The 12,736-nt window shown below is 39.8% G+C and overlaps 1 protein-coding gene across 2 annotated transcripts in view; it reads left to right on the top strand.

The window, feature by feature from the left end:
- Positions 1-3,276: 3,276 nt before the first annotated feature.
- LOC143020889 (uncharacterized) overlaps positions 3,277-12,736 on the top strand; it is a 34,816-nt gene continuing 25,356 nt past the window's right edge. The window contains exons 1-2 of one of the 2 annotated variants that reach the window (XM_076177779.1): positions 3,277-3,378; positions 7,863-7,966. The gene's annotated coding sequence lies outside the window, so the exon portion shown is untranslated. The remainder of the gene's footprint in view (positions 3,379-7,862; positions 7,967-12,736) is intronic. The other variant, XM_076177772.1, reaches the window with a different exon arrangement.

Consider the following 12,736-nt stretch of genomic DNA (forward strand, 5'->3'; position numbering starts at 1 on the left):
AGGCAGAACCTATCTAAAATGAATGCATCTTTATGTACCTACACTGAATGGGAAAGATACTCTAAGGCTTCGACAGCTATCTTGCTGGCCTGGGCCTGAGCACGCATATAGTTAAGAGTGCCCAATCACCATTGAAAATTATTACCTACAGAGATATCAAAAATAGTTTGAGGAAATGAGCTCTAAAAGTATCATAATTATAGTTTAAACCCTTAGGGTCAAGGCACGAAGCTAACAACATCTCACCTGCCAATGAATTAGGTACAAGTTTTGACCTCACGAATGAGATTTTCTCAGGCCCAGACGAAACATTTATATTCACTATACTATCTCGCACTGGCAAATAAAATCAGCAGAGATCCTGACCAAAAAACTTAACAATAGATGGATGCTGATGCAATAAAGTGAATGTATGAGCCATTGTTCCAGATGGATTTTGAAGGCTAAGAAATTATGGCAATTTGGGTTTAGACATTTTAGAAGTAGGGCAAGGTAACTGTAATCCACTCCATAATAGCATAAAAAATATATTCTATACATACAATGATAATGGCAACTGCGTAGAAATTCACTCCACGAACTGGAAACTCGTTTGCCTGGAAAAACGTAAACAATAATAAAAAAAATTCATGACTCGCAAATAAAGAAAACTGTACCACAAGGTGGTAAATATGCAAAAAATAATTAATAAGAAATGGCCGCTGTCTACATAGGCAACACGCCTGTCCAGAAAAATTAATGAGTGTCCAATTATTGCACTATAAACACAATAATACAATATAACATGTATGCATAATCAACAAAAATCGTACAAGCTTGAACACAAATGGCAAATGGTTACTGAAAAGGTAGCGAGCGAAACCGGCTGACACGGAGACGATTTACGTAGATATAATGTGTTCAATAGTCCTTCTCCATTCGGGCTCCAGATTAAAGGTGACTCACGCAGGAACAATAGGTGATCCTTTGATGAACGCAGATGGCAGTTGTGGAAATAAGAAATAAAAAACAAGATGCTTAGCTGAAAACCACATGGGACCACCCAAAAACAGCTGACGCGCCCGTAGAATACTGTTCCTGAGCACCATCTCACACTATAATATCAAAAGTCACTGGCACGACTTGTTCCAATGGCACCATAATTAAATACCTGTCTGAAAAAAGGGGGGAGGGTAGAGAAAAAAGGTGAACGAAAACACACTCGCGAAAATAAAGTATCGGCCAGCTAACGTTCACAACACTTCAAAGTTCAAAAGTAGCGTTTGTCCATAACACTTTAAATGTACAAACAATTGTTTTAACGCACTGCCACCGTTTTATTTATAGGATGGTTCAAATGAAGCATGGTGGATTATAATTAATATGTAAATTACACAACACTACAAAGCGTGGTGAAATCAAGACTGCGCGCTTTGGGACGCCAAGTCCTGAGTTTGCGAGGGAAACACACACTATTCGTCTTGGTTTTCCATACAAAAAGGCACACGTAATTGTAACCAAACAATACAATGACAATAACAAAATCAATATACAATAAGATATGACAATTGTGCAATGGAAAAATAAACACAATTGAACAATTCGCAAGTACAATACATAATACTTGTACAATGCTATACGTAATATATGTACAGAATGGTACCATACCATTACATGCTACTTGTTTTTGCTACTTTGTTCAATGTAGAAACGACGTCGGTTACGATATTTTGTTATTCAAATTTCCAAATGTCAGATTACTCTGGCGTGATATATTGAAAAGCTGAATGATGAACTAAGAATATATAAATTCTATGTAAATGTGAGACACATTGTTGAGATGCTCTTACGAAAGTCTAGAACAGTGGTTTCCAAACTTGGGGGCATGCCACCCTATGGGGGCGTGAGGAGGATACAAGGGGGGCGTGAAGTCATCTGCTCAAAATTATTTGTTTAATTAGATTAATAAAATCATTCAAAGAACAAATATCTGCCATTACATACATGCAAAGTATAATTATAGCAGTCACTAACCCGTTTTCATGATTAAAACTTAATACAAACAGAAATCTGTTTTCCTGGACAATGCTAAGAAATAGATGCAAGAATCATTTCACATGAACAAAAGAGGGAGTGGGGGCGTACGGGTCTACTGGAAGCAAAAGGGGGCGTCAGGTAAGATAGTTTGGGAACCATTGGTCTAGAATATATTGTAACGGAAGTCGTGTTTACTCAAACGAGGTAGCAAAAACATACCATACCTGTACTTATGTTTTTTTTTTTATGTTTTATATATTAGAAGACAGAGGCAAGGCTGTCGAAAGAGAGAGAAAAAAAGTGCCCACGTGCAAAAAGAACAGAATTACGTGGGGCATACCAGACAAAATAAATAAATAAATAAATAAATAAATAGATAAATAAATAAATAGATTAACAAATATCTAAGTAGATAGATAAATAGATGAATATATATATAAGTAAATGAATAAATAAATAGCTGGATTAATTAATGAATTAACAAACAAATAGATGAATGAATATATTAATGAGCAAATAAGCAAATAAATCTAAAAATGAATAATAAATTGGTAAGTAAAATAGATAGCAAAATTATTAAATAAAACAAATGGCAAAGGGAGTTAATACAAGAATTTTGAGTGTTTGAAGAGAAAGAAAATACGACGCGGATGTGCTAATATACGTCAGGGGCGAGTAGGCTAGAATAAACAGTGATGATGGAATAGGAGAGAAAAGGGGTACGAGGTTGATGATTCTGGAAAGGCAATATAGATCAAAGAGAGGGCCAGGACTTATTCAAGAAGTGATATGTAAGCCTCAAAGAAGAGATGTGAAAAGGATGAGAAGAATTTTATCCTTAGCTTATACCCCTGCGAGGGTCTAGTCCCACCCTGTCTGTGTTGGGTGGTGTTAGGGTGTCGAATGTGCAAGATATGTGGAATATAATTGAAACCATTATTAGAGCAAGTGTGTATACTAGATATAAATATGTATACATGTGTTTGATAACCTGATTCTAGAAAAAGGTATAAAGTTTTTCCTTACAGTATTATTACGAGATCATTGATTCCTTGGAACCATTATTCCTTACGGAATAAAGTGTGATAATCCAAACGTCCACTATATTCATATTTGTTTACGGAATCTTTATGATATACTCTGAATTTAGTTACTATATTTCATGATGTAATATTTTCGCGTTTTGCAAACGCGCAGCATACCATGCAATGAACAACCTTGTCGTGACATTTGGCGCATGCGCTCTTCACTTGTCTCAGTATCCAAACATGGCTGTCGTTCATTGTTTACATTTAGCGAGTGGAACAGCTAGGCCTTTTAATACTAAGAAGTAGTGCGTCATTGACTGGATTTACATGTCAGGTAATCAAGGAGAAGAAATACGGGATTGTGATATAATATGAAGGACTTCATATTGGTGACTTATTATATTTTCACACATGTTTTCACAAGATTGGGAAGTGGTTCGGGGTGAATGAATTTGTGTATTTTATGTCAAGGCCGCCTTGCAAAAATGTCACATTGTTTTCAAATTCAAAGTTTTTATAGCATGATAAATATACATAGCCACGGCCACTGAAGTAATATAAAACTTACATGATTGATCGTATAGATAATTAACTTATGAAACCCATTTGTAATGATTTAGAATGAGAATACGTCTACACAACAATTACAATATCAATTCAAAGTTTCAATTTTTGTGTTTATCGATTTAATTGGTACCTTGAAGTGCTTAACTGCTTGTTTGTGCAGAATATCATGACGTCGGTTAATGGGTTATTAGGAGTAACTAACAATTTCACAAACAAACAAGAATGGTAATTGACAGAAGGAGTAGGGGAGGGGTGTAAAACAATACATAAACATAGCAAATCTATGGGTGAGCATGATATTCCGGCCCCCTAGGTATTCCGAATATTCAATATAGTAGTTGTGTTGTTGCATTTTGTATGCAGTTCCAATAATCAATAGAAAAATTATCTGTGGTAACTTTGCATCATAGAACTAATGTCATGTATCTGTAAGTCATGATCCCGTAAAACAAACATTAAGATTAAAGGACAACTATTTCCCTACTGCTGGTTTTCAAAATAAATTTGTATTTCCTTCATCTTTTCACATAAGGAGAGTTGACAGAGGGAACTTCTTTCCAACTGTCATAAGACTGACATAAGAATGTTCCACAAATACAGCACAAGACAACCAGCCTTGACGCCTTCTTGTTTCTTCTATGAGGGATCCTTAGGAGGACCCAGGGATTAGTGCTGGACACTGGGGCTATTGAGACAACAGTTGTTATTTATCTATATTAATTTTCAAGTATTTGAATATGCAAATGTAAACTACAACTTGTCTTAAGTCCGTCACCCTCAAGTAAAAACAGGTTTGACATACATGTAACATGGCCCTCCAGATGTGAAGCCAAATTGATTATCCATCAAAATATTTATTTTCTCATAGTGTTTTACCCACCAGTCTTTCACAATTATGAGATACATAGGAAGAAAATTAAGAAAGACCACATGTCATGGAAAGATTGTGTAAAGGATGTGAAGAAATCCATTCTCTGAGCCAGGTGTGAAATTAATCACAAGGTTTGTCAGGCAAGGGAGAAGGAACTTTTAGAGGGGTGGTTGAGGAGGGCTATTAGAGGTAAGGAGTACCTCAGGTTTGTATCAGGGAAAAATTAATTTTCCTGTAAAAATTACATTTATTCCGAAGAATACAAACTCTTCGGTACTCCTTACAATAGGAGACTTGGACTTAGGAGGGAAGGAAGTTGTTATCTAGCCTGGCAAACCTCCGTAAGGAAATTTTAGTGTGCTAAGACTTACGTTGACCAGACCCCTATACATTCCCCTAAACTTTGAAGTGCACCCATTTCTGTTCCCAGGAGTGGAGACAGACAGGTTATACTCACTCTTGTACCACTGAAGGGCTTGAATTGATTCCCTTGGAATGCTTGAGAGCCCTCGGGTGAAGTAAGGGAATGTAGGAGTATGAGAAGGACTTTGGAAAGTTATCACCGTGTTTGCCGAGCCAGAACCTGGATGAGTTGTCCGGGTCAGCTGTGTGCTATTGGGGAGGGGTATGTCATATCAGGACTTCTTGGGCGGCCACTATGGGGCCCAAAGAGAAGTTCCCTAAAGATTCCCACATTACTTCTTTGAGGTAAAAGGAAGTGAACGTATTTTGGCACTTCCATATACCTGCTTGAAGAACCTGGTTGACTGACAGATTCTTTCTGAAGACTAGGGAGGTCCCTACTGCCCTGAGGTCATGGGATTTTGCTTTAGGGCAATCTGTGTGGTTCATTTCGTAGGCTCTGTGGATGACATCCTTGATCCAGTAAGAAATTTAATTCTTAGTGATGGGCTTCGGCTTACCTTTAGTAGAGACGAACAACCTCTTTAATTCTGGTCTAAGATGTTCAGTTCTCTTGAGGTAGGTCCGGATGGCTCGTACCGGGCATAGTACCATTTCCGTTTGTTCTTCCCCTACAAATTCGTCTAAGGAAGGAACACTAAAGGACCAGAATCTAGGGTCGTATTTGGGAGGATCTTGGTTTTTGGCAATGAATTGAGGCATGAAAGTGAAGGAGACCTCTTTCCATCCTTTTGAATGGGCGACTCTATAAGAGATGGCGTGTAACTCCCCTACTCTCTTGGAAGATGCTAGGGCTAGAAGAAAAACTTTCTTCAAGGTGAGGTCCTTCAGATGTGCATCTTGGAGGGGTTCGTAAGGGGGACCCCTCAGAGAGTTCAGGACTAATGCCACATCCCACGGAGGAGAACTGATTTCCCTGGGGGGGCACGATTTTTTGAAATGCCTGAAGAGCATGGAAATTTCTAGTGAAAGGGCTAGGTCCATTCCCTTCAGAGAAAACACCTGATTTAGCGCTGCCCTATAGCCTTGCACTGCTGAGAGGGAGATCTTCTTGGACTTCCTGAGGAAGTGGAAGAAGGAGGCGATCTCAGGATTGGTGGCTTGATCCGGGACTATTTTCCTGTAGTGGCACCATTCTGAAAAGGCATTCCATTTCCTATTGTTAGGAGTACCTCAGGTTTGTATCAGGGAAAAATTAATTTTTTTGCAAAAATTACATTTTTCTCATATAGATATATAATTATGTGGAACAGCTTAGAAGGTGATATAACCTAAGCTCAAACAATATAGCTACATGCGAATCCGTGCGCAGTGCCACCATTGCGGATGCACTGTTTACAAAGCCATCATTTGTGGCCCGCTGGAATACATATGCATCAGTTTGAATGCTTGCAGCATTCAGTGCATGTGCAGGGTATTGAAATTGTCTTGCTGTTCTGGAAGTGTATGCCCAGTTCTTCAAAACTTTACTAATTTTTACCAATTTAAATGCAAATTTTGATATTCGCCTTGGCAAATTAGTTGTCCGAATAAAAATCTAAAGGTTAAAAACTAGTAAATTTGATATCTAATGTATTAATCATGTTTTTTAGCATCTATTCTCCTGGATATGAGCAACATTGAAATAGTTGGTAGTAGTGCAGCTGTGCATTTACAGTCCTCAAATGCCTACTCAACATATCGAGATTCTCCAATACTCTTGTTTGTAGTAGTTGTAGAGGGTGTTGCTGACAAATTATACTTACATCATTCTGGTATGAATTTTAAGATGTTGGACAGGCTATGCTATGCCTATTACATAGCCGGCTATGGCTTAATAACTATTAATAATATGGTCAGTATTCCATGTCATGGATCATGTCCATGACCATGAGAAGTCTCAAGACTAGTAGAGGTCTAGAGACAAGACTTAATTTTCTTCTGGGTCTCATGAGAACAGACATAAGCTGTTGAAATAAGGCTATTTATTCAGATTATCAGGATTATAGATACATACATACATATACCAAGGCTTTTTCCCCCTTCCAAGGGAGGTAGCCAAAAAGGGAAAGGCATAAAAACACTCCCACCCACTCCATCCCTAAATACACTCCACACCCCTCCCACCCTTCCTCTCATCTGAGCACCTCCTGGATGACGGGTCATCCCTGCACCCTGTCCACCGCCCTGGGTCAGAAGCAGTGTCGCAAGACACAGTACATCCACAGCAAGGCCGCTTCATTTAATCGGCGACCCCCCCTCTCCGTCCCCCTTTGCATATAAGGAGAGGACGGGGAGAAATCCCTTGGGCTGCGTCAAAAATTACTCACACATACTACCCCACCCCCCCACCCCCCACCCCCCCGCCCATTCCTCCTCATGCAGTCACAACATCATCCATATACAACCATTCTCCACTCACCTCTGTCTTCCGTCCTCTCCCTTCCTTCCTCAACAGACATTCCCCTCTTCCCCAAAGCCCCCTTCACCCCATCCATCCACCTCATCCTAGGACGTCCCCTCATGTTCACTCCCTCCACATCTGCCTTCCATACCTCTTTTACTAGTCTTTCTTCACTCATTCTTTCCATGTGTCCAAACCATCCTAATATTCTTTCATCAACCCTATCTCCCAAATCCTTTTTCACCCCTGTTCTCCTCCTCACTTCCTCATTTCTCACTCTATCTAGCCTAGTAACCCCCACCATACTTCTCAGACACCTCATCTCAAACACATTCAAACTCCTTCTCTTCTTCTCTTATGTTCCACGTTTCTGCCCCATACAGTGCTGTTGGCACAATCACTAGTTCATACAGTCTCCTCTTCGCATCCATTCCCAAATGTCTATTTCTCATTACACTCTTTAAACCACCAAGGCATTAAAAAAAAAAAAGAAAAGAAAAGGATTATAGATAACGTGATTAAACAAAATAACTCCTTTGAAAGTAAATATACTTTATTCTTTTTTCTATTTCAGTAAATTGGTGTAAAAAATGATGCACCGATATCAACGTAAATTTAAGTTAGGTCATAGGATAGTTGCAGTACTGACTGGTTAGTGTACTGACAGGCAATCTAAAGGTAAGGGCTAAGGCACCTATATATGCACTTTTTAATGTGATAGTAGAGTTCTTTTAGCTGCATACATTACATTGTGCATACATTACATTGATGGAACATGTTACATGATAGGTGTTAGTAAGTATAGTATAAAAGAAAGGTCCTACATTGTTTTTGACATACTCAGGTGATTTGTTGACCCATAAAACCTTCACAAGCCAAGTTGCATGTCATTTGGGCCAGGGGTTTGGATTTTACAGATGATTATCTCTAAATTGACAATAGTTGCCATGGCAACATGAAAGGTGTTAGTAAGAATAGTATAAAAGGAAGATCTTACATTTTTGACATACTTAGGTGATTTGTTGACCCATAAACCTTTACATGCCAAGTTGTATGTCAATTGGGCCAGGGGTTTGGATTTTATAGATGTTTATCTCTAAATTAACAATAGTTGCCATGGCAACATGATAGGTGTTAGTAAGAATAGTATAAAAAGAAGGTCCTACATAGTTTTTGGCTTGCTCAGGTGATTTGTTGACCCATAAAACCTGCATATGCCAAGTTGCATGTCAATTGGGCCAGGGGTTTGGATTTTACAGATGATTATCTCTAAATTGACAATAATTGCCATGGCAACATGATAGGTGTTAGTAAGAATAGTATAAAAGGAAAGTCCTGCATTGTTTTTGACATGCTCAGGTGATTTGTTGACCCATAAAATCTTCTTATGCCAAGTTGCATGTCAATTGGGCCAGGGGTTTGGATTTTATGGACGATTATCTCTAAATTGACAATAGTTGCCATGGCAGCATGATAGGTGTTAGTAAGAATAGTACAAAAGGAAGGTCCTGCCTTGTTTTTGACATGCTCAGATGATTTATTGGTCCATAAAACCTTCATATGCCAAGTTGCATGTCAATTGGGCCAGGTGTTTAGATTTTATGGATGATTATCTCTAAGTTGACAATAATTGCCATGGCAGCATGAAAGGTGTTAGTAAGAATAGTATAAAATGAAGGTCCTGCATTGTTGACCCATAAAACCCTCATATGCCAAGTTGTATGTCAATTGGGCCAGGGGTTTGGATTTTATGAATGATTATCTCTAAATTGACAATAGTTGCCATGGCAATATGATAGGTGTTAGTAAGAATAGTACAAAAGGAAGGTCCTGCATTGTTTTTTACATGCTCAGATGATTTGTTGACCCATAAAACCTTCCCATGCCAAATTGTATGTCAATTGGGCCAGGGGTTTGGATTTTATGGATGATTATCTTTAAATTGACAATAATTGCCATGGCAACATGATAGGTGTTAGTAAGAATAGTATAAAAGGAAGGTGCTGCCTTGTTTTTGACATGCTCAGATGATTTGTTGATCCATAAAACCTTCACATGCCAAGTTACATGTCAATTGGGCCAGGGGTTTGGATTGAACTGATGATCATCTCTAAATTGACAACTTAATAGTTGCCATGAAAAGGCAAATTTGGTATGATTGAGGTGTTCCACATTGATTTTGACATGCTCAGATAATTTGTTGACCCATAAAGCCCAAGCATTCCAAATTTTAATAAAATTAGATCAGTGGTTTAGAGTTTGTGTATTTCTTTACCAAAATCTTTACAAATTACCACCCTTAATTCTAACCTTTTGTTATGGTAAAGTCTAGCCAAAAATTTGGGATAAAAAATAATTTAGAAAATCATATCTCCCTTATTTTTCAAGCTATTTAAAAAAAATAAAAAGTATTTTGTTTTTAATTAAATTGTCTTTTATATACAATAAAAAATTATTTATTTATTTATTATTATTTTTTTTTTTTGTGCCCATACCTAAACAGTACATGAGTTCAGATTTAAATATGATAATTGGAAATCAAGGATATAGATTAAGTTGGAACTGTACATGAATTTTAGCCCAGGTATGTTAGAAAATTAGATAACAGGAGAAGGGACCCAGTGAACTTATGTGAATACATAATTTTACTATAATTTTAGTCAGGGGCACCGATCTCTGACTCGGTTCTTTTTTAGTTCCTCCTTTATAAATTTATACAAATTTTTCTAGTAATGGACACATAATTAAACTGTAAATTTTTTTTGATAATTGCTTTCTGCATTCATTAAGTATCCAGTTTATGAGCCCATCAAGTTTGTCTTGTCTTGTAGGTTTTGGTGTTAATACACACTGCTATCTCTGTCTGAGTCTCATGTATTGGATCTAGTCTGTGATCAGGTTCATTGCCGCTCCTTGTGAGATTGGGCCATGTGGGATTGGAGGTTCATCTGGGATGATATCCAAGAATTTGTCTAGCATCTGTGCTGACTCCCATTGGGTTCCCTATCTCTCTTGGGAAACAGTTGAAGAGTGGAACTAGTACAAGTGAAGATTTTCACCTGGATTGTCTTCAGTTGCTGGGAACAGCTGTGTATACCTTCTTGCACAGGTCCTACCAAACCTGGGGTTGTGTTGACCTTTAATACCACCTTCTTTATATTGTGATGGGTTTGGTGTTGTGCCCTCCAGGAGTTTCCAGATGTATATCACTATATAGCGATCTCTGCATGTCTGCAGTGAATAGGGCTTGAGTATTTTCACCTTCTCCCACTAGTTCAGGGAGTCCCCGACTAACCTCTTTGTTAATACCCTCTGGAGCTGTTCTAGCTAGCTCATGTATCTCGACTTTGTGTGGGGACCATAGCTGGCATACATACTCCAGATTTGACATTACCAGGATTTTCCATAGAGGTAGCAAGTGCTCAGGCTTCGTCTGGGGGACCCACCCACTCATTTTATGAGCAGCACTAGTAGTGTGAGTTGTGTGTGCTTTGAAGCCACAGTCATCACTCATCCACATCCCCAGGTCTCTCAGTGTTTCCTTTGTTTTTATTTCTATACCCATTGTGTACTGGTATTCTTAGATTTTCATTTTGCCCATATTAGGGTGCCAATAAAAATCAAAAGTTGGAATTTTTTATCATACTTTTTTGGGATTCTGCATTATACTGAGGAACTACCACATGCAAATTTTCAGCATGGTCGGGTGATATTTAGGGGTGGTGGATGACGATTTTGTAATTCCACCTTCAGCTATTTAAAGGAAGATGTCTTTTTGAGTGCTTCATGGCAATATTCTGCCCCTTTTCGGCAAAATTTTCCTTCCCCCAGCAGCCCACTGGTCACCCTGTGCTGCACACATGCAGTATTAACCACTTCCATATGGTGACGCCTACATAGGCGTCATGAGGAGCAAGTGGGTACGCAATGATGGTCTTGATTATATTTATTGTAGTTGTACCTACGTAACCTCTCTAAACTGGCTTCATCATATTTTCAATGGTTATCAAAATTCACGGGTGAAAGAGAACAAACGATTGAGCACTGACTTTATTTTTTATAATGCGATTATTATGACGCAACATCGCACGTCAGGCAGCTAATGCTGCCAGACATGTGATGTGCCCCGGAGTGAAGAGGTTAAACCCTTGGTGGGGGGGTATCATGGGAGACCACCCCACTCACTGTTGCCATGCTGGCTGGGGGAGGGTCTCCTTGGAGGAGGTGCTGGGCTGATGGCAACAGTGGTCTTCAATGACCTGGAGGAGGAACTGGTGCTGTTCCTCGTCTTTTGGTAGGCGAAGATTGAACGCTTGCATCAGCGCCACCCCTTGCTCTGCTGTGTCGATGGCCACACGCATTCCTTGTATGAGGCGGCAGGTGTCACCGAACATCTTCTCCTCTTCCCACTTCCATGGATTTGTGGAAAGGAAGTCTGGCAAGATACTGAGAATGTCCAGGAGGCATCGAGACCTCTTAGAGGCAAACGAAGACAGTGTTGCCATTGTTACACTCTCTTCTGGAATATTAATTTGTTTGGGGCTTTCTCTGCTCCTTCTCGGTACAGGATGGGTTGGGCAATGGCTTGTTTGGTAGAGGGAGAGAGCCGTGTGTTGAAGAGGGACAGGTAGATCAGGTGTTCACTCAGATACCAGAAATGATGGTTCAGTACCTTGAATCATGCCTTTCCAAGAGGAGAATCATGGTACAGTATTCCAGGAGGTCCTTTCTGAGTTGGAGATCATTGGCCGGGGTGTAGGTAGGGAGCGTGGACTCAAACCAGCGAACGACATAGACCTCAGAGATGAAGAAGGAGAAGCTCTTGAGGCCTGCGATCTCCCCTGCCATGACCAAGCTGGTGATCTATCTGAACAGCAACATCTTCAGGGAGTAGATTATGCGTGCCATCCACCGCTCTCAGTGGAGAGCACCAGGGCGCTGGATCGTCATCTTGGGAAGAGCACCTCCAAGGAAGGTGATGGTGAGCTCCGCCAGTTCCCTGTAGTTGTCTCAGGGCTGTTTCTGGATCATGATGGCATTCAGGGATTCGATGATGCTTCCCTCTTGGCAGCCAAGGTCTCGAAGAGGTTGGGTTGCCGAATGATCGATGAACTGCCAGTACTCCTTGGATCACGAAAAGAGGTTGATCTCAGGGTCAGAAGAGGGTCCCAAGCACGAGACAAAATCATTTTCAACTAGAAGTTTGTGCACGTGGTGATGACAGGCAAATGAGAATAGGGGCCACTCCATCTTTTCCCGCAGTAAGGTGCAGGCTCCGTTGACATTGCCAGTGTTTGCACTGGTGGTGTTGAAGCACATCTCTATGACGCAATCACTGATTCCCCAGTCTTCCAGACACTCAAAGATAGCTGTGGCGGCAGCCTTGCCCATCCCAGCACGCAGCTTTGGAACACCCAAGAGTTTCTCCACACCTTTACTGGTGACAAT

Source organism: Oratosquilla oratoria, chromosome 3, assembly GCF_046742065.1.
Source record: "Oratosquilla oratoria isolate Oo_2021 chromosome 3, ASM4674206v1, whole genome shotgun sequence".
NCBI lineage: Eukaryota > Metazoa > Arthropoda > Malacostraca > Stomatopoda > Squillidae > Oratosquilla > Oratosquilla oratoria.